This window comes from Somniosus microcephalus, chromosome 3 (genome assembly GCF_052327205.1).
Source record: "Somniosus microcephalus isolate GS21.2 chromosome 3, FLI_Smic_1.0, whole genome shotgun sequence".
Lineage (NCBI taxonomy): Eukaryota > Metazoa > Chordata > Chondrichthyes > Squaliformes > Somniosidae > Somniosus > Somniosus microcephalus.
In genome coordinates this window covers 265,902,071-265,921,569 of record NC_140989.1, presented here as the reverse complement: position 1 = coordinate 265,921,569, position 19,499 = coordinate 265,902,071, and the positions used below count along the sequence as shown (strand labels likewise).

The 19,499-nt window shown below is 46.1% G+C and overlaps 1 long non-coding RNA gene across 1 annotated transcript; it reads left to right on the top strand.

Moving 5' to 3' along the window:
- Positions 1-2,665: 2,665 nt before the first annotated feature.
- On the top strand, positions 2,666-14,533 carry LOC147121888 (uncharacterized). The gene is made up of 3 exons (XR_015075414.1): positions 2,666-3,142; positions 6,186-6,250; positions 11,911-14,533. It is a non-coding gene; the product is annotated as an uncharacterized LOC147121888 (long non-coding RNA).
- The last annotated feature ends 4,966 nt before the right edge of the window (positions 14,534-19,499 follow it).

Genomic DNA, 19,499 nt, shown 5'->3' with positions numbered 1-19,499 from the left:
GGTCAGATGGGCGGAAAAGTGGCAAATGGAATTTAACCCTGAAAAGTGCGAGGTGATGCATTTTGGACGGACAAATAAGGCAAGGGAATACACAATGAGTGGTAGGACCCTAGGAAGTACAGAGGGTCAGAGGGACCTTGGTGTACATGTACATAGATCCCTGAAGGCAGCGGAACAGGTAGATAAGGTGGTTAAAAAGGCATATGGGATACTTGCCTTCATTAGCCGAGGCATAGAATATAAGAGCAGGGAGGTTATGATGGAGCTGTACAAAACGCTGGTGAGGCCACAGCTGGAGTACTGTGTGCAGTTCTGGTCGCCTCACTATAGGAAGGATGTGATTGCTTTGGAGAGGGTGCAGAGAAGATTCACCAGGATGTTACCTGGGATGGAGCGCCTCAGCTATGAAGAAAGACTAAACAGGCTGGGGTTGTTTTCCTTGGAGCAAAGAAGGCTGAGGGGGGACCTGATTGAGGTATACAAAATGATGAGGGGCATAGATAGGGTAGACAAAGAGGAACTTTTCCCCTTAGTAGGGGGGTCAATAACAAGGGGGCATAGATTCAGGGTAAGGGGCAGGAGATTTAGAGGGGATTTGAGGAGGAACTTTTTCACCCAGAGGGTGGTTGGAATGTGGAACTCAATGCCCAAAAGGGTGGTAGAGGCAGGAACCCTCACAACATTCAAGAAGCATTTGGATGAGCACTTGGAATGCCATTGCATACAAGGCTATGGACCAAATGCTGGAAAATGGGATTAGACTGGACAGGGATGGATGGGCGGCGCAGACACGATGGGCCGAAGGGCCTCTTTCTGTGCTGTAAAACTCTATGACTCTATGACAATTCTTATGATTTAATATGCAGCTTGAGTAAAATGACTTAATTGATTAATTATAAGTAACATGGTTTACTCAAAGCCACTGACAGTCATCATATAGTGTATTGGTGTGTTCCTATATTTCATTTTAAATGCTTGCAGTCAGGAGCACATTGCAGTGACACTCAATGATGGATCAGCACAACACCAATTCCTGTCAATAAATGAACAAAGATAAGAAGCAAAGTACCTTGTCCTCAATGGCCAACATCTACCATATAAATCTTAGTTAACATCCAGTAACAAATGTATATAAACCTCCTATGTTTTAAAACCTATGACAGCTGTATTGAATACTAAATCGTCTAGGGAGAAACAAACACTTATTGATCTGAAGGACCGGAAAGAATTCTTCAGGTGCTGGAAAATACTGTTATTCCAGGCTCAGTATATAGACACAACTGTAGAGATCTCTTGGTGTTTTTACATGGGCATAAAAAGCAATTGATTTCAATATGACAAGTACACATCATGCTCCGTTATGGAGAGTAAGGTCTGGGCAGTTCTTTCTGATGGTGATTGCAAGGATTTCTAATGGTATTTTGGGAGATCCACCAGCATTGCTGTGACTGAGCTTTAAATGGTGACAGATATTCCAATTCTATTAATGAGCTTTTCTGCTGAATTCATGCTTCTGCATCTTGATTTATATTTTGATAAGTAATTTAAAAGATGAAAATCATTACCTTCAGTTGTAACTACCAATTGTGCTAAAATGCATGATTGGCCTTTGTGAACATACGAGAGCAACTTGCAACATACTTTACTCTATAAAGCTACGAAGAAATTATTCTATACAAAATATATTTGCCTTTGATAAACAATGCCACACACCCAGTGTCCATAACAGATGAAGTGACTATTAAAGGAAAGTGATTTTTAATTTAGTGAAATGCTTCTTATTAAAATTGTCAACATATCATTAATAAGACCGAAGATGCCATTATCATTTGTCATGTAATATATTTTCCTGTTTCTCCTCCTCTCCCACGACATGAAGGGATGACGCTAGGTCCATGAAATTTAATCATGTGACATTAATACCTTGTGATTCTAACTATTGGATTTCATTACATTGCAAGTTTCAGGGGATTAGCATACCGTGTGTATAATAAAGTTTAATTAATCTGTTGCAATACTCAGAATCAGATTGATTTACTTTATTCTTATTTGTCTAGAAATAGAAACAGGCATCAAACTGATTCCTAAATCTCAATGCGCCTAGTGTTTAATTGACGTGATCTCAATCTAAGTTTCTTTTTCAGTTCTCTTTACATTGGAATTTGGATTTGATTTTGTAAAATAGGATTTCCCTTTTTGTTTCCAGCAGGAAACATATTACTTCTGTTTACAGAATCACTACTTTGGCATTGACAACGCATCGGTTGACAAGCATTGAGTGAATAATTCTGAGATTTCACTAAATCTGGCTCATACATAAAGGTAGAAAGCCAGAAGACTAATGTCTGCCACAGGCAAGAGCTGACAGTCAGTTCAGAGACCAGATTCCATGATTTGTCTGCACTTACATCTATAAACACAGCATCGCATCTGAATGAGAAGCTTGCCGATTAGTTTTCAGATGTGTATCCAAGTGTTGGTAAATTCCCTGAGCTTGAAACTAAATAATGAATAAATCCTCTCTCATCTGATAATCCAGTGAGCTAATTGTTAATGCACGAGATCTAGTCAATAGAAAATTTATAATTGCATGATTACATGTAAGTAAAGTCAATGTGAGCTGAGTCTTAGCAAAGTGAAGACCTCACTGGAGATTTGTGTGAAAGATAAATAGTGCATGTGACTGTCTGTATATCACTGTGCTCAAACATTACTCTTTCCTTCAAAGCAGTTTACCTACTTCCTTTTTTATGCAGCGTGCACAATTTGTTTGGGAGACAAATGCGTCAAAGTATTTTATAAATACGTTTTGGTGACAGATTTTGCTCATCAAGGTGAGTGATGCCAGTACGTGAGAATGGAACGCTTCCACTTCAGGTATAGCAGTGGTTACATCCAACCAAAAGCTCTCTTTACTCTACTGCAGCATTCCGTCTTTACCTACACCTCAAAAGAGAACCCAGCTACTGTGCTATTCCCATTTCCTGCACCAGTCAGCCTCACAGCCTCCAAGAATGAAGCTGCCAACTTAATCTCAATTCAAGTTATAACGTGGGCAGTTCAAGACAGGAATATTTTTGTCGCTGTATACTGGGAAATTATTTAACGTAATCACTAAATAACATTTTCCTGATTTTGAAAGGTAAGATTGCTGAGAGTCATTACAGACCAATTAACGAGATGAAGACCTTTATATTAGAAAATACTGTACTGGATCATAATGAACTGTCTTAGGTCTAGAAAGTGGAAGCAATTGTTAAATTCCTTTGAGAATAACCTAAGAAATCTTGGCAGCATAAATAATAATCATCACTTAAATTAAAGATTTTTTTATTGCATACGTTCCTTTAATGTCATTTTCTTCCATGTTTTCACCCCACCCCACCCCTCTGCTACCAACCTGCTGCCAGACAGGAGCCAATACCATTAGCCTCGCAGAGAGCAGCAGCAGCACTACCCCATCCCATCCTATCCCACCTCCAAGTTAACGAAGATAGATTTTTTCCGCTATGTAGGAGAGTAGTGTTGTAGCTATGGTGTAGGCTGCATGGTCAACCGTTGCTAGTTATGTCATTGTTTGGCAAATGATTTCACAAAGTACGACATCCGCAATAAATCCCAAAAATTCCTACACTTATCATATGTGGCGTGATTACGGCCCAAATCCCAAATTACATAAAAAGTCCAAGAGGAAGTGGAAGTGCTAATTTCCAAGTGGATCTATCAGTTTCAGATCACGCGTCGCAAAATGCCAAGGAATTTAGTAGTAACAGAGATAAAGATGCACTAACAGCAACACATTAGGATTTACTTCTCTGCAACTAGTAAGGGAAAGGTATACCCTACATATATCACAGTGAAAAATATTTAGTGTTGCGGGGGGGATGGGACTAATTACAATAAAACTATTTTTTACTGCCAAACTGCTGCAGCAAAGCTTAGCAGTGAAATTACCCTTATCTATAATTTTACCAAGAAAGTCAGCCCGATTACAACATTTGGAAATCCCGTTTGACCCTTGCATTGACTTTCCAGTAAAATTATCAGTGGGAGATTACAATCCACCCCCAAGGAAGTTTATTGCCAGTTGAAATGTAGTGTTATTTAGAATGTTAAAATGGTTGCTGCTGTGCGTTAGTATCGGTGGCGGTGGGCTGCACAGCTGACTTCAATGGCCAGAATCACTTAATGCACCACGATGTGCTCAATGAAAGATTAAATTGATAAAATAATCACACAAGAGAGTGCTGGAATCTAATCTGCAATGGTTCACTGGTAAAAACACTGATCTATATGGTCTAAATGTTTTAGCAACAGCAGCAACTGTATTGACAGCTCAGTCGCAGGAAATCCCAGCTTCACATCTTTGAGGCGAGACAATCAAAACATGTAAGCTGAGGCTAGTGCACTCATACAGAAAATAATGATAGTTTACAGCATGACAGAGTATTACACACAGGTTGATCTTAAACTGATAGAAAGTACAATTGGGACCTTCCTTAAACCAGTATTGCAATAATCCCATGTCCCACTGCAGCAGAGCGGCATGATATATTGCACTGTATGGATGCCAAGCATGAATTAATATTGCTGATTCCGTTTGGACTTGGAAAACAGTTCACCTGAGCTGCAGTCAGTATCTATCATTAGCAACCTCAACAGCAGTGACAGGCCAGTGTGTCGTGCTTGTGCTTGAGTATAAACTTGCCGAGTTCTGCTTTTCCACACTAAACAGCAATGTGGATTATTGCTTGCTGCACTAAAAGAAATGTACGGAATGTGAAGCATATGGTCAAGTATATGTGCAACTGCCACCATTATCCTCAGCTCGGTTAAGATATAGGATATAGGTTAAAGCTTGTGTAAATTACACTATGACATTCAACCTGACTCTCTGTGACACACAGACTGTAAAACTCATCTTCAAGCTGCTCTCAAATAGTTATTCCAAAAATATTTTTATTGGCAAGAATGTGAAATTGTACAATTTTGAAATGTAATGAACACAATTAAATACCGTCAGTGTACTATTAAGCTAGAGTGTGTACAACACAGTCTGAGCAAAAGCTCTTGATGGGCTGAATGCCCTTTACTATTCCATGTTTTCAATTAATTAAGAATTCTTCATTCCATTTTGATTATGGCTGAATAGCTGGTATCATATGTCAAAAGATGGGTAATCAGGATAAATTGCAAATGTATGAATTACAAAAAGGCTTGACACACCAGCATCTCCTTTTCAGAAAATACAAAAGGGATAAAATACTTTATTTACATTATATACAGGCTAATAGATAGAGGACAGCAAGTTAGAGAGTAGTAATTCAGTTGAATGGTTCTAATGTCATAAACCGCAGAAGCAAGCTTGAGTGGTTTATGAACCTTAGTCGAACCCTTGAATTGAATTACTGCCTCAAACCAAGTGCCAGATATTTGCTATACCATCCCGTATATATATAGTTGAAAACAATCAGAGAGCTGTGAGAATTGTACAGCTAGTGTTGGATAGAAAAAAGGGTAATCTAAGCATGTTTTTATATTAACGCTGAGCAAACGTCTAGCTTTCCCATTTTAATTTATCAGTGTGCTGCCAGTGATTGTGAGCAATGCCAATAGTAAGAAGGGATGGATTTACTGCTGCCTCCAAGAGCTGCTCTGGAGACCCATAAAAGGTTGGGACCTGGCCTCCTTTATATATTCAGGTGCTGTCGCCTACCAAAGTATTCTGCTGCTGTACACAGTACATTTAGATCTAGAGTTCCAGAGAGTGGGACCAAGACAACTGAAGGGTCTTCCCCAAAGGTGAAACTGAAGGGGGAGGATGGAAACGAGGCCAGTCAGATCAACGGGAAAATATAACAGACGGTATGGGGGGTGGGTGGGGCAATTTTCAACTGCCGCCCACCCTGTTCACACTGGAAAATGTGGTGTCCAGCCATTGGCCGCCTGAGTCCCACCCGATGCAAATTTCAGACTGGCCTGGAAGTGAGTGGTGAGTTCTCCTGCCCAAAAACGGGCGGTAGCCGAGGGTACGTGCCAACCCTCCCGGATTGTCCTGGAGTCTCCAAGAATTGAAGATTCATCTCCAGGACACAGCTACCAGCAGCCCATGGGATTGAAAAATCACAGGGGACATTAAAAAGAATTGTGTGTGATTTTTGTCATTTTCTTTGAACCTTTGTTAGGTAGAAAAATATTGGAGACGGGATAAAAAGGCTCTTTGACCGACAGTGAAGCATCATCCACTCAGGTAATTAAGAGCCTGTTTGCCTTTCAATTGGCTTGGGTAGGCGGGACGTCGTGAGGATGGATATGTTGGGGGGTGGGGGGGGGAAGCAAATGGCCGGAGAGTGGGGGTGGGGCGGTTAGAGGCAGGAGGTCGTGTGATGACACCTCCAGGAATACGCCCAATCAGAGTTGCCAGCCCTACAGTAGCCTTATTATTTAAATTGGGGTCCTACACCAGTTGTAGGATTCCCGCGCCATTTCACGTACCAGTGGGTAGAGCATCGAGCGGCTTAACCAGCGGTTCTTAAGGGATCGCTGGAGGCTACTCGGAAAAACAGCCCCCAAAAGATTTTTTTTCATAGCGCTTTTGTGGAGCCTTGGGGCGTGACTTCTGGCTCGGCTCCACGGAGGAGCTGCCCAGATTCGCTGCCCCCACCAACCCCCCCGTCCCATAAGCCTCAAGCTGCCTGTGTGCACTTACTGAGGCTGGCTGCTCACCCAAAATATTTAGACGAGGCCCGGCCAATCACACCCCTCTCCATATTTCCCTCCAGAATGTCCATTCACTTAAGAAAGAAAGAAAGACTTGCATTTATATAACGCCTTTCACGACTGCCGGACGTCCCAAAGCACTTTACAGCCAACAAAGTACTTTTTGAAGTGTAGTCACTGTTGCAATGTAGGAAACGCAGCAGCCAATTTGCGCACAGCAAGCTTCCTTTGAACACCTCACCTTGTTCACCTCTCTTACTATTTAAAAAAACCCTTGTTGTCCGCCGTTCCTCCACAACAGTTCCATCTCGGGTTTCTATCTGAGATATCCTCCCTCCGTTCCTCCCTCAGTCTCTACACTGAATGACTCCTCAACCTCGGTCTCCATCTCAGCTCTCCTTGCCCTCTCATCTGAACGCACTGCCCTTCTGTCCTCCCTCAGTATAAACCTCTCTTACCCATATTCGATGTGATAATGACCAGATAATCTGTTTTAGTAATGTTGATTGAGGGATAAATATTGGCCAGGACACTGGGGACAACTCCCCTGCTCTTCTTCGAAATAGTGCCATGGGATCTTTAACGTCCACCTGAGAGAGCAGATGGGACCTCGGTTTAACGTCTCATCCAAAAGACGGCACATCCGACAGTGCAGCACTCCCTCAGCAATGCACTGGAGTGTCAGCTTAGATTTTTGTGCTCAAGTCTCTGGAGTGAGACTTAAGATCCATGACCTCATTGAGGTGACACTTTGACACCCTAGCTTTTACTAAGCTTTGAGTCACAGGTGGTGACACCTATCCTCTTACCGAAGCCTCCCCACCTGGTTATACATTGAAACACTTGCCCTGCCCAAACTGCTGCAATGGCAGTGTGGCCATTTCATCAAATTGCACCTTGGTCTCTCTCCTTACTCCTCTGGTTCCTTCTCCTCCTTTGAACACCTCCCTTACTTCTCTTTTAAAAATCCCTTGTTGTCTACCGCCCCTCTACAACAGTTCCATCTCGGGTTTCTATCTGAGATATCCTCCCTCCTTTCCTCCCTCAGTCTCTACACTGAATAACTCCTCAACCTCGGTCTCCATCTCAGCTCCGCTTGCTCTCTCATCTGAACGCACTGCCCTAATGTCCTCCCTCAGTATAAACCTCTCTTACCCATATTCACAGCCACCCTCTCAATCTTGCCATCTCCATGGCTTCTCTACTCCCTTGCTTTCAATCACAGACAAGGTAATCTCTGGCCACTTCCTTGTATCCACCCCCACTACCCACATCCCTCTACTCCCTTTCAATAACCTTTTGCATTCACTACTGCAGAAAGCTTTTTTCCCAATCACTTACAACTGCATTTTCCAACTCCCAGCTGTCTAAACTTTGGTCCTTCGTTCATCACGATACTTCTGCAGCCGTAAACCTGGTCAATCATTCACCCTCCTCCCCCTTTGATGCCCTTATCCCCAGAAATCTCTTCCATCCTAGTTATTCCCTGGGTATCACACCCTCCCCATCTTCACTCCCTGAAATCCAAGGGGAGAAGTTATGAGCATATCTGGTGCATAACTGGCTTAGCCATCCATCAACAGATCTGGTTAGACAATGCCAAGCATTATCGGACCTTACACTTCTCTGCAAAAGCAGCCAATACTCCAGATTTATCCTGGTGAATAGAAATAACCCCCAGCTTCTTTCTCCATGACCAACTATCTCCTAAAACCCTCTTCCCTGTCACTTACAAAACAAGTATGAGGAGCTCAAGGTCTTCTTTGTCATTAAGATTGAGACTATCCATTCAGCCGCCTTCCCCTTGCCCACCAAGGAAAACCTCCCTCAAGACTCGCCCTGCTCGTGCCCTGATCCCATGTCTTTTTCTAGTTTTTCTATTATCCCTCGTGCCCATTCAGATCTCATCTTGTCCATGAAAAAAGAAAGAAAGAAAGTCTTGCTTTTATATAGCGTCTTTCACGACTTCAGGACATCTCAAAGCACTTTACAGCCAATGAAGTACTTTTGAAGTGTAGTCACCTCGTGCTTCCTTGACCTCATTCTCATTAAAATGTTGACCACCCCCATGCCAGCTGGAATTGTAAATGTTTCCCTCTCCTCAGACACTGGGTCTCACCCATCCAGACTTGGATGAGCTGCAAATTCCTCCAGTTAAACATTAGAAAGATCCAAGCCATTGTCTTCAGTCCTGCACAAACTCTGTACCCTTGCTACCGTTTCCATTCCCATCCAGGCCACCGTCTCAGGCTGAACCAGACTGTTCGCAAACCCGATGTCCTATTTGACCTTGAGCTGAGCTTCCAAACCCATGTCATCTCCATCACAAAGACCGTCTACTTCCAATTCCATAATACCTGCCCTTACCTCAGCTCATATACTGTTGAAACACTCATCCATGCCTTTGTCTCCTCCAGACTCCACTATTTAGAAACATAGAAACATAGAAGATAGGAGCAGGAGTAGGCCATTCGGCCCCTTGAGCCTGCTCTGCCATTCAATGAGATCATGGCTGATCATCCAAATTCAGTACCCTGTTCCTGCCTTCTCTCCATATCCCTTGATCCCTTTAGCCTTAAGAAATATATCCAACTCCTTCTTGAATATATTTAATGAATTGGCCTCTACTGCATTCTTTGGCAGAGAATTCCATAGGTTCACCACTCTCTGGGTGAAGAAATTCCTCCTCATCTCTGTCCTAAATGGCTTATCCCTTATCCTTAGACTGTGACCCCTGGTTCTGGACTCCCCGACCATAGGGAACATCCTTCCAGCATCTAGTCTGTCTAGTCCTGTTAGAATTTTATAAGTTTCGATGAGATCCCCTCTCATTCTTCTAAACTCCAGCGAGTACAAGCCCAATCAACCCAATTTCTCCTCATACGTCATTCCTGCCATCCCAGGTACCAGTCTGGTGAATCTTCGCTGCACTCGTTCCATGGTAAGAACATCCTTCCTCAGATAAGGCGACCAAAACTGCACACAATACTCAAGATGTGGCCTCACCAAGGCCCTGTACAACTGCAGCAAGACATCCTTGTTCCTGTACTCAAACCCTCTCGCTACGAAGGCCAACATACCATTTGCCTTCTTAACCGCCTGCTGCACCTGCATGCTTACTTTCAGTGACTGGTGCACAAGGACGCCCAGGTCTCGTTGCACTTCCCCTTCTCCCAATCTATTGCCATTTAGATAATAATCTGCCTTCCTGTTTTTGACACCAAAGTGGATAACCTTGCATTTATCCACGTTATATTGCATCTGCCATACTTCTGCACAATCACCCAACCTGTCCAAATCATACTGGAGTTTCTCGGCATCCTCCTCACAGCACACATGCCCACCCAGCTTTGTGTCGTCTGCAAACTTGGAGATATTACATCTAGTTCCCTCGTCCAGATCATTAATATATATTGTGAATAGCTGGGGTCCAAGAACCGATCCCTGCGGTACCCCACTAGTCACTGCCTGCCACTCGGAAAAAGAGCCGTTTATTCCAACTCTTTGCTTTCTGTCTGCCAACCAGTTCTCTATCCAAGTCAATACCTTGCCCCCAATCCCATGTGCCTTAATTTTACACGCTAATCTCTTATGCTTTTCAATGCTTCCCTGGTCAACCTTCCATCCTCCACCTGAGAAAGGACATACATGCCTTAGGGGCGATGCAACGAAGGTTTACTAGATTGATTCCTGGGATGAGAGGGTTGTCCTATGAGGAGAGATTGAGTAGATTGGGCCTATACTCCCTGGAGTTTAGAAGAATGAGAGGTGATCTCATTGAAAAATATAAGATTCTGAGGGGGATTGACAAGGTAGATGCTTAGAGGTTGTTTCTCCTGGCTTGAGAGTCTAGAACTAAGGGGCATATTCTCAGGATACGGGGTCGGCCATTGAGGAGGAGATGAGGAGGAATTTCTTCACTCAGAGGGTTGTGAATCTTTGTAATTCTCTACCCAAAAGGGCCGTGGATACTGAGTCGTTGAGTAAATTCAAGGCTGAGATAGGTAGATGTTTGGACTCATGGGGAATCAAGGGATATAGGGATCGGACGTGAAAGTGGAGTTGAGATCAAAGATCAGCCATAATCTTATTGAATGGTGGAGCAGGCCCGAAGGGCCATATGGCCTACTCCTGCTCCTAATTCTTATGTTCTTATATTACCCTCTATAAACTCATGCAGAATTCTGCTGCCCATATCCTATCCAGCACCAAATCCTGTTCACCCCTCACCCCTGTCCTCGCTAACCTACATTGGCTCCTGATCACCAAGGCCTCCAATTTAAAATGTTCATCCTCCTGTTTAAGCTCTTACATGGCCTTGGCCCTTCCTATTTTTGTAACCTCCTCCAACATGCCCACCCGCCTGCACCCCCCTCGCCTCACCCCAAATCTTCTCCCAAACGTTTGCGGCCATGTTTCCGCTGCCTTGGCCCCATGTTTAGGAATTCCCTTCCTAAACGCCTTTGCCTCTCCACCTCCCTCTCTTCCATAAGACCCACTTCTCTGACTAAGCTTTTTGTCATCTGTCCCAATATCTCCTCCTTTGGCTCGGTTATTTCTGATTATGTTTCTGTGAAGCACCGAGAGATGTTTCTCTACGTCAAAAACGCTGAATAAATGCAAGTTGCTGCTGCTGCTCTGTGTGGTTAAGGCATTTGTAAATGATTGTAGCCTAAAGGCCTCATCACAACAAATATTGACTGCAATTTTCTGGCCATGAGTGCTAAAGTATTGACCACTGCATTATCGGAGTGATATCAACCTTTGGCTCTGACCTATATAAGAAATGTCATTTCAGTAAACCTCGAGATAATATGTTAATACCATATCTTCAATCTACAGCCAATATTAAAATGGCATTTTCTTACATACCCTAAATGTAATCAGTTATGTTGGGTACAGATGTAAGGAATATGAAACAAATTCAACATGCACTATCTTGAGACACTAGTTCCTTCTGTTAGTCCAGTTTCTTGGACAATGTTCAGTTTAAAATGATAAAACGATGGTGCAATTGCATTGATTTCATCAAATTACCTGGTCACAGTATTTTTAATGTGTCAGCACCTTGAAGTTACTGATTATTAGATTTCTGTTGTTAAGCTCACTGGGCACTGCACTTTGAAATTGTTTTTCCTCTCCTGCAGAACTACACTGAGCTCATGCAAACGTATTTTTTTTTATATACAGGTTTCCCTCTTTTGTCCTCTTCTCTCCTGGTTGTTCATCATCACACATCCTCCTTCAGCAGTAAGGGCAGATGAACAGGTCACAGCTGCTCTGTGCTCACTCAATAGGAGGTGCTTGCACTGGAGGAAGGAGGACAGCTTTTATTGCCCAGAGATTATAGAGATCCTACAGAAACTTGCCAGTAGAATTGGTTTACACGTTTTCTTGTGAGTCCTTATGAGTAACCAAATATCTTAGTAATGTTCAGCACCAAATAAAATGGGAAATGTATAGATGATCTATAAGTGACTGAGGCATTTTATTAGTGGCTGTAAATACACTTAAGGTTTGTTTCTTGCATGGGAGAACTGAAAACCCAGTTGTGATCAAGACTTGATGTAAGCAACTTTAAGTCTATTATTATACAGAATTTTGTGCACTTCACTTCCCTATCACTGGATATTGTTTATCTCTATTTATGAATTAACAACCATTAAAAAGTCAAAATATTATCCCCAACACACACACACAATACTGTGTAGGCTGTGTCATCCTCCTCTTTGAAAATAACCCTTTGTTTGCATTGGCACAATTTACCCTGGAGCTGAAACACTAGTGAATTCCACACTTAATTGCTGGAACAGACTACTAGTGGAGTCCAGGTCCGTGTTCTTACTCATATAGAAGTAGGCAAAACCATGGGGATGCTGACATTTTGAAGCAATCACTGGACTGAAACTGGGACAGGGAAATGTCTAAATAAGGATGTCCTGCTATGAATGAGCCAGTATATCTCATTACCTGCCTTCATTCTTCCTGCATCAAATACATGACCATTTCCTTCCTTTCCCATACAGAATGTGACTCAATAATACCTTTCAGTAGGCCTGACTAACTATCCACCATCCTCCTTTGCCTGTACCCCACATCATTCGTACTAGTAAATCATATCCCTGAATGATGTGCTAGAAATATTGTGCATCCTTATATGGGTAATTCTACTCCCATTTTTATGCAATCCTTTCAGGGCTGCAGCTGCATTTTCTCACAAAGATAAAAAAAGATTCAAATTTTGACTATTGTGGCCTCTTTTAGCCAAGTAAGCATAAAGGGGGAAAGATTCGGTTGCTTTGCGCCTCCCATTAGCGCCCAAGGGCGCTAATGGGACGCAAAGCAACTAGCGCCCAGGCGCGGCGATGTTTGCGCCACTTGCGAAATTGACCAGACATTTTGCGGTGGCACTAAACATTACCGCCACGATCTCCTGCGCCCGCAGATCATGACGTCAGTCGAGCGTGCAACGCCCCGGTAGCGCCCCGGACCGGATATTGAGTGGCGCCCCCTGCCTTACCGCCTGCTGCTAGCAACGACAGGTTGAGGGGAGCGTTACGCAGTCGGGAAGGGACTGGGGGAGCTTTATTTAATGGCGACCGCTTAATGCCTTTTTTTGTCGCAACATTTTTGTACCACGCATTCTGAGAGAGAGAGAGACTTCTGGAGAGATTCAACGCTGTGTGAAGGAGTTTTGGGTACCGAGCAGCAGTTTGCAGATTCATTTTGATTTGACCTTCCTTGCATCGATTTAGAAGAGACTATGGGGAATGCACTCTGAGCTCTTTCCCTGGGCCTCTCCATTGTTCTTTCAAGCAGATTTGATGTACATGTCTATCCAGGCCTAGATTCAAGGCTGCAATGAGCAGGATGTGGATGGAGAGCAAGACCAACCCTCCCCTTTAAGAACTGGCTGGTGCCAGTGTGCCTATGTTCCATTGCTGACTGACATCACATGAGCTTCACCAGCACTCTGAGGTAGCGCCTCGCTCCTCGGCGTTCGCACCTTAAGACAGGTGTGTGACACCTGATTTAGTGCTCCAATCACCTCCAGGGGCGATAGAAGCCAAGTTTGCAGTCAGAGGCGATAATTTGCACTCGGCGCTAAACTTTGCGCCCGACCGATAATTGCGCCCCAAACGGGACGATACCGAATTTCTCCCCAAAGATTTTTGAATCTACTATTGTTGTGCACCTTAAAATTCAGGATCAGATAGAGGATTTCCTCAGAGCCGCTCCCGTTCCGCCGATGTGACTGCACTGGAAGTGCAGCGGAAACCCCGACGTAGTCACAGCGATGGAGCGGGAGCGGGTCCTAGGAAATCCCTGGATTTATTAAGCCTTGCAAAAAGGTGAATACACTTTGCTGCGATTGGTGTGTGCCATATTGTAGCAATTTTTTTTTCCAAAGAGGCGCTGCTAAAAAAAAATATTTGGTAAGCCACTGTGAGGATCCAAATTATGCCAAAACCCATTGTGAAAACACTAGGCTGTTACTTGTGCTCGATATCGTTGGGATGAAGGTAATGTGCAGATGTCTATTATTTCCTTCCCTCAACTACCATGATCAAGGAAATGTCTCTTTGCAGTAAGAAAGTCATCATGACACAAATCAACAACCATTGCAATATGTGTATTGATGAGGGGCTGGTTATTGATTAAAATGCATAGAACAAAATTCAGGAGGAAAGGATCTAAATGCAGATTCCATTTCGATCAAAGAATTGTAAATACCCTTTTCACTTTTAAAGAGGAATTGTTTTGGTTGTGCAATGATTCAAAACTAATAAATATCTAAATTTGAAAAAATGTATCAATGGATTAGGAGTCTCATTGTGGTGCTTTAATAGACATGTAGTCAGATAGTAATTTTGCATCCTAGATCACAGTACCACAGCAACAGGTGACATTATTGCTCCAATTTGGTGATTGGTTATGACTGTTTTGTGTTCCTTAACATAAATTGGATGCATCATCTGTGATCAATATTTATTGTATTACATTAATCACCTGACCCTAATTCTATGTTGTCATTGGCTGGTGGTGACAGCTGAAATCTGCAATCAGTGTTGCTAACACCATTCACTGAGGTTCGGGTTATCTGCTGACCTCTGTCAGTGCACTTTCTCATTACACTGCTGCCCTCAAATCGTCATTTACAAAAATAAATTACAGATAATAATTTGTGAAACTCTGTATTTCAGCACATTAAAAAATGCTTTGTGTCTAGGAATGGTACACTCTTCTGCTATTAACATAATCACTTAACTGAACAAGATCACAGAGGTACTGAAATGTATTGGACAATTAACGAGATCTAACAGGAAATTGATGGCTGTGAGAAACCAAGAGAAATCAAATGGATGCAGAGTGGCAAAGTTAAACAAACGATAGTGTAAAATGTAATAAAAATACAGCATGACTTCAGATTCCCTATTTATTTGAAATCCATTTCTATCCCATTGAAACATTTTCTGCATTGCAATTTTTGATGTAGATATTTTTCATATGTGACTACAAATAGACTTTAGTAAACATGATGGATACTGGACATGACACAATGAACATAGTCAAAGGCTCATTGATCAAGGATGTAAACAGAATATCAAACATAATTTGCTGTTTTTCTTGCATTATTGAGCAACGCAAATCTTTTATATCTAAACGCTTTGGGACATTCCGAGGTCATGATGGATGCTATATGAATACAAGTCTGTACTTCCTCGCTTCCTCTTTCCCCCAAACTTCCTCCCGCTTCCCTCCAACCTTCCTCCCTCTTCCTCCAACCTTCCTCCCCCTTCCCCCGAACCTTCCTCCCGCTTCCCTCCAACCTTCCTCCCTCTTCCCCCAACCTTCCTCTCTCTTCCCCTCAACCTTCCTCCCTCTTCCCCCAACCTTCCTCCCTCTTCCCCTCAACCTTCCTCCCTCTTCCCCCAACCTTCCTCCCTCTTCCTCCAACCTTCCTCCCTCTTCCCCTCAACCTTCCTCCCTCTTCCTCCAACCTTCCTCCCTCTTCCCCCAAACTTCCTCCATCTTCCCTCGAACCTTCCTCCCTCTTCCCCGCAACATTCCTCCCTCTTCCCTCCAACCTTCCGCCCTCTTCCCTCTATCCTTCCTCCCTCTTCCATCCAACCTTCCTCCCTCTTCCCTCCAACCTTCCTCACTCTTCCCTCCAACCTTCCTCCCTCTTCCCTCCAACCTTCCTCCCTCTTCCCCCCAACCTTCCTCCCTCTTCCTCCAACCTTCCTCCCTCTTCCCCCCAAACTTCCTCCCTCTTCCCCTCAACCTTCCACCCTCTTCCTCCAACCTTCCTCCCTCTTCCCCCCAAACTTCCTCCATCTTCCCTCCAACCTTCCTCCCTCTTCCCTCTAACCTTCCTCCCTCTTCCCCCCAACCTTCCTCCCTCTTCGCTCGAACCTTCCTCCCTCTTCCCCGCAACCTTCCTCCCTCTTCCCTCCAACCTTCCACCCTCTTCCCTCTAACCTTCCTCCCTCTTCCCTCTAACCTTCCTCCCTCTTCCCTCCATCCTTCCTCCCTCTTCCTGCCAACCTTCCTCCCTCTTCCCTCCAACCTTCCTCCCTCTTCCCCCCAACCTTCCTCCCTCTTCCTCCAACCTTCCTCCCTCTTCCCCCAACCTTCCTCCCTCTTCCCTCTAACCTTCCTCCCTCTTCCCCGCAATCTTCCTCCCTCTTCCCTCCAACCTTCCTCCCTCTTCCCTCCAACTTTCCTCCCTCTTCCCCGCAACCTTCCTCCCGCTTCCCCAACCTTCCTCCCTCTTCCCTCCAACTTTCCTCCCACTTCCCTCCAACCTTCTTCCCTCTTCCCCGCAACCTTCCTCCCTCTTCCCTCGAACCTTCCTCCCTCTTTCTTCCAACCTTCCTCCCTCTTCCCCCAACCTTCCTCCTTCTTCCCTCTGACCTTCCTCCCTCTTCCGTCCAACCTTCCTCCCTTTCCCTCGAACCTTCCTCCCTTTTCCCTCCATCCTTCCTCCCTCTTCCTGCCAACCTTCCTCCCTCTTCCCTCCAACCTTCCTCCCTCTTCCCCCCAACCTGCCTCCCTCTTCCTCCAACCTTCCTCCCTCTTCCCCCAACCTTCCTCCCTCTTCCCTCTAACCTTCCTCCCTCTTCCCCGCAATCTTCCTCCCTCTTCCCTCCAACCTTCCTCCCTCTTCCCTCCAACTTTCCTCCCTCTTCCCCGCAACCTTCCTCCCGCTTCCCCAACCTTCCTCCCTCTTCCCTCCAACTTTCCTCGCTCTTCCCTCCAACCTTCTTCCCTCTTCCCCGCAACCTTCCTCCCTCTTCCCTCGAACCTTCCTCCCTCTTTCTTCCAACCTTCCTCCCTCTTCCCCCAACCTTCCTCCTTCTTCCCTCTGACCTTCCTCCCTCTTCCGTCCAACCTTCCTCCCTTTCCCTCGAACCTTCCTCCCTTTTCCCTCCAACCTTCCTCCCTCTTCCCCCCAACCTTCCTCCCTGTTCCCCCAACCTTCCTCCCTCTTCCCTCCAACCTTCCTCCCTCTTCACTCCAACCTTCCTCCCTCTTCCCTCCAACCTTCCTCCCTCTTCCCCCAACCTTCCTCCCTCTTCCCCCGAACCTTCCTCCCTCTTCCCCCCAACCTTCCTCCCGCTTCCCTCCAACCTTCCTCCCTCTTCCCCCCAACCTTCCTCCCGCTTCCCTCCAACCTTCCTCCCTCTTCCCCCGAACCTCCCTCCATCTTCCCCGCAAACTTTCTCCCTCTTCCCCCAACCTTCCTCCCTCTTCCCCCCAACCTTCCTCCCTCTTCCCCCAACCTTCCTCCCTCTTCCCCCCAACCTTCCTCCCTCTTCCCCTCAACCTTCCTCCCTCTTCCTCCAACCTTCCTCCCTCTTTCCACTAACGTTCCTCCCTCTTCCCCCAACCTTCCTCCCTCTTCCCTCTAACCTTCCTCCCTCTTCCCCCAACCTTCGTCCCTCTTCCCTCGAACCTTCGTCCCTCTTCCCTCCAACCTTCCTCCCTCTTCCCACAACCTTCCTCCCTCTTCCCTCCAACCTTCCTCCCTCTTCCCTCCAACATTCCTCCCTCTTCCCCGCAACCTTCCTCCCTCTTCCTCCAACCTTCCTCCCTCTTCCCCCCAAACTTCCTCCTTCCTCCCTCTTCCCCGCAACCTTCCTCCCTCTTCCCCCCAACCTTCCGCCCTCTTCCCTCTAACCTTCCTTCCTCTTCCCTCCAACCTTCCTCCCTCTTCCCTCCAACCTTCCTCCCTCTTCCCTCCAACCTTCCTCCCTCTTCCCCCCAACCTTCCTCCCTCTTCCTCCAACCTTCCTCCCTCTTCCCCCCAAACTTCCTCCCTCTTCCCCCAAACTTCCTCCCTCGTCCTCCAACCTTCCTCCCTCTTCCCCCCAAACTTCCTCCATCTTCCCTCCAACCTTCCTCCCCCTCCCCTCTAACCTTCCTCCCTGTTCCCCCAAACCTTCCTCCCTCTTCCCTCAAACCTTCCTCCCTCTTCCCCGCAACCTTCCTCCCTCTTCCCTCCAACCTTCCGCCCTCCTCCCTCTATCCTTCCTCCCTCTTCCCTCCAACCTTCCTCCCTCTTCCCTCCAACCTTCCTCCCTCTTCCCGCCAACCTTCCTCCCTCTTCCCTCCAACCTTCCTCCCTCTTCCCCGCAATCTTCCTCCCTCTTCCCTCCAACCTTCCTCGCTCTTCCCTCCAACATTCCTCCCTCTTCCCCGCAACCTTCCTCCCTCTTCCCCAACCTTCCTCCCTCTTCCCTCCAACCTTCCTCCCTCTTCCCTCCAACCTTCCTCCCACTTCCCCGCAACCTTCCTCCCTCTTCCCTCGAACCTTCCTCCCTCTTCGCCCAACCTTCCTCCCTCTTCCCTCGAACCTTCCTCCCTCTTCCCTCCAACCTTCCTCCCTCTTCCCCCAACCTCCCTCCCTCTTCCCTCGAACCTTCCTCCCTCTTCCCTCCAACCTTCCTCCCTCTTCCCCCCAAACTTCCTCCCTCTTCCCCCAACCTTCCTCCCTCTTCCCCCAACCTTCCTCCCTCTTCCCTCCAGCCTTCCTCCCTCTTCCCTCCAACCTTCCTCCCTCTTCCCTCCAACCTTCCTCCCTCTTCCCCGCAACCTTCCTCCCTCTTCCCTCCAACCTTCCTCCCTCTTCCCCCAACCTTCCTCCCGCTTCCCTCCAACCTTCCTCCCTCTTCCCCCGAACCTTCCTCCCTCTTCTCCCCAACCTTCCTCCCACTTCCCTCCAACCTTCCTCCCTCTTCCCCCCAACCTTCCTCCCGCTTTCCTCCAACCTTCCTCCCTCTTCCTCCAACCTTCCTCCCTCTTCCCCCGAACCTCCCTCCCTCTTCCCCGCAACCTTCCTCCCTCTTCCCCAACCTTCCTCCCTCTTCCCCTCAACCTTCCTCCCTCTTCTGCCAACCTTCCTCCCTCTTCCCTCTAACCTTTCTCCCTCTTCCCACATCCTTCCTCCCTCTTCCCTCGAACCTTCCTCTTCCCTCCAACCTTCCTCCCTCTTCCCCCAACCTTCCTCCCTCTTCCCTCCAACCTTCCTCCCTCTTCCCTCCAACCTTCCTCCCTCTTCCCTTTAACCTTCCTCCCTCTTCCATCTAACCTTCCTCCCTCTTCCCTCTAACCTTCCTTCCTGTTCCCTCCAACCTTCCTCCCTCTTCCCTCCAACATTCCTCCCTCTTCCCTCTAACCTTCCTCCCTCTTCCCTCTAACCTTCCTCCCTCTTCCCTCTAACCTTCCTCCCTCTTCCCCCCAACCTTCCTCCCTCTTCCCTCCAACCTTCCTCC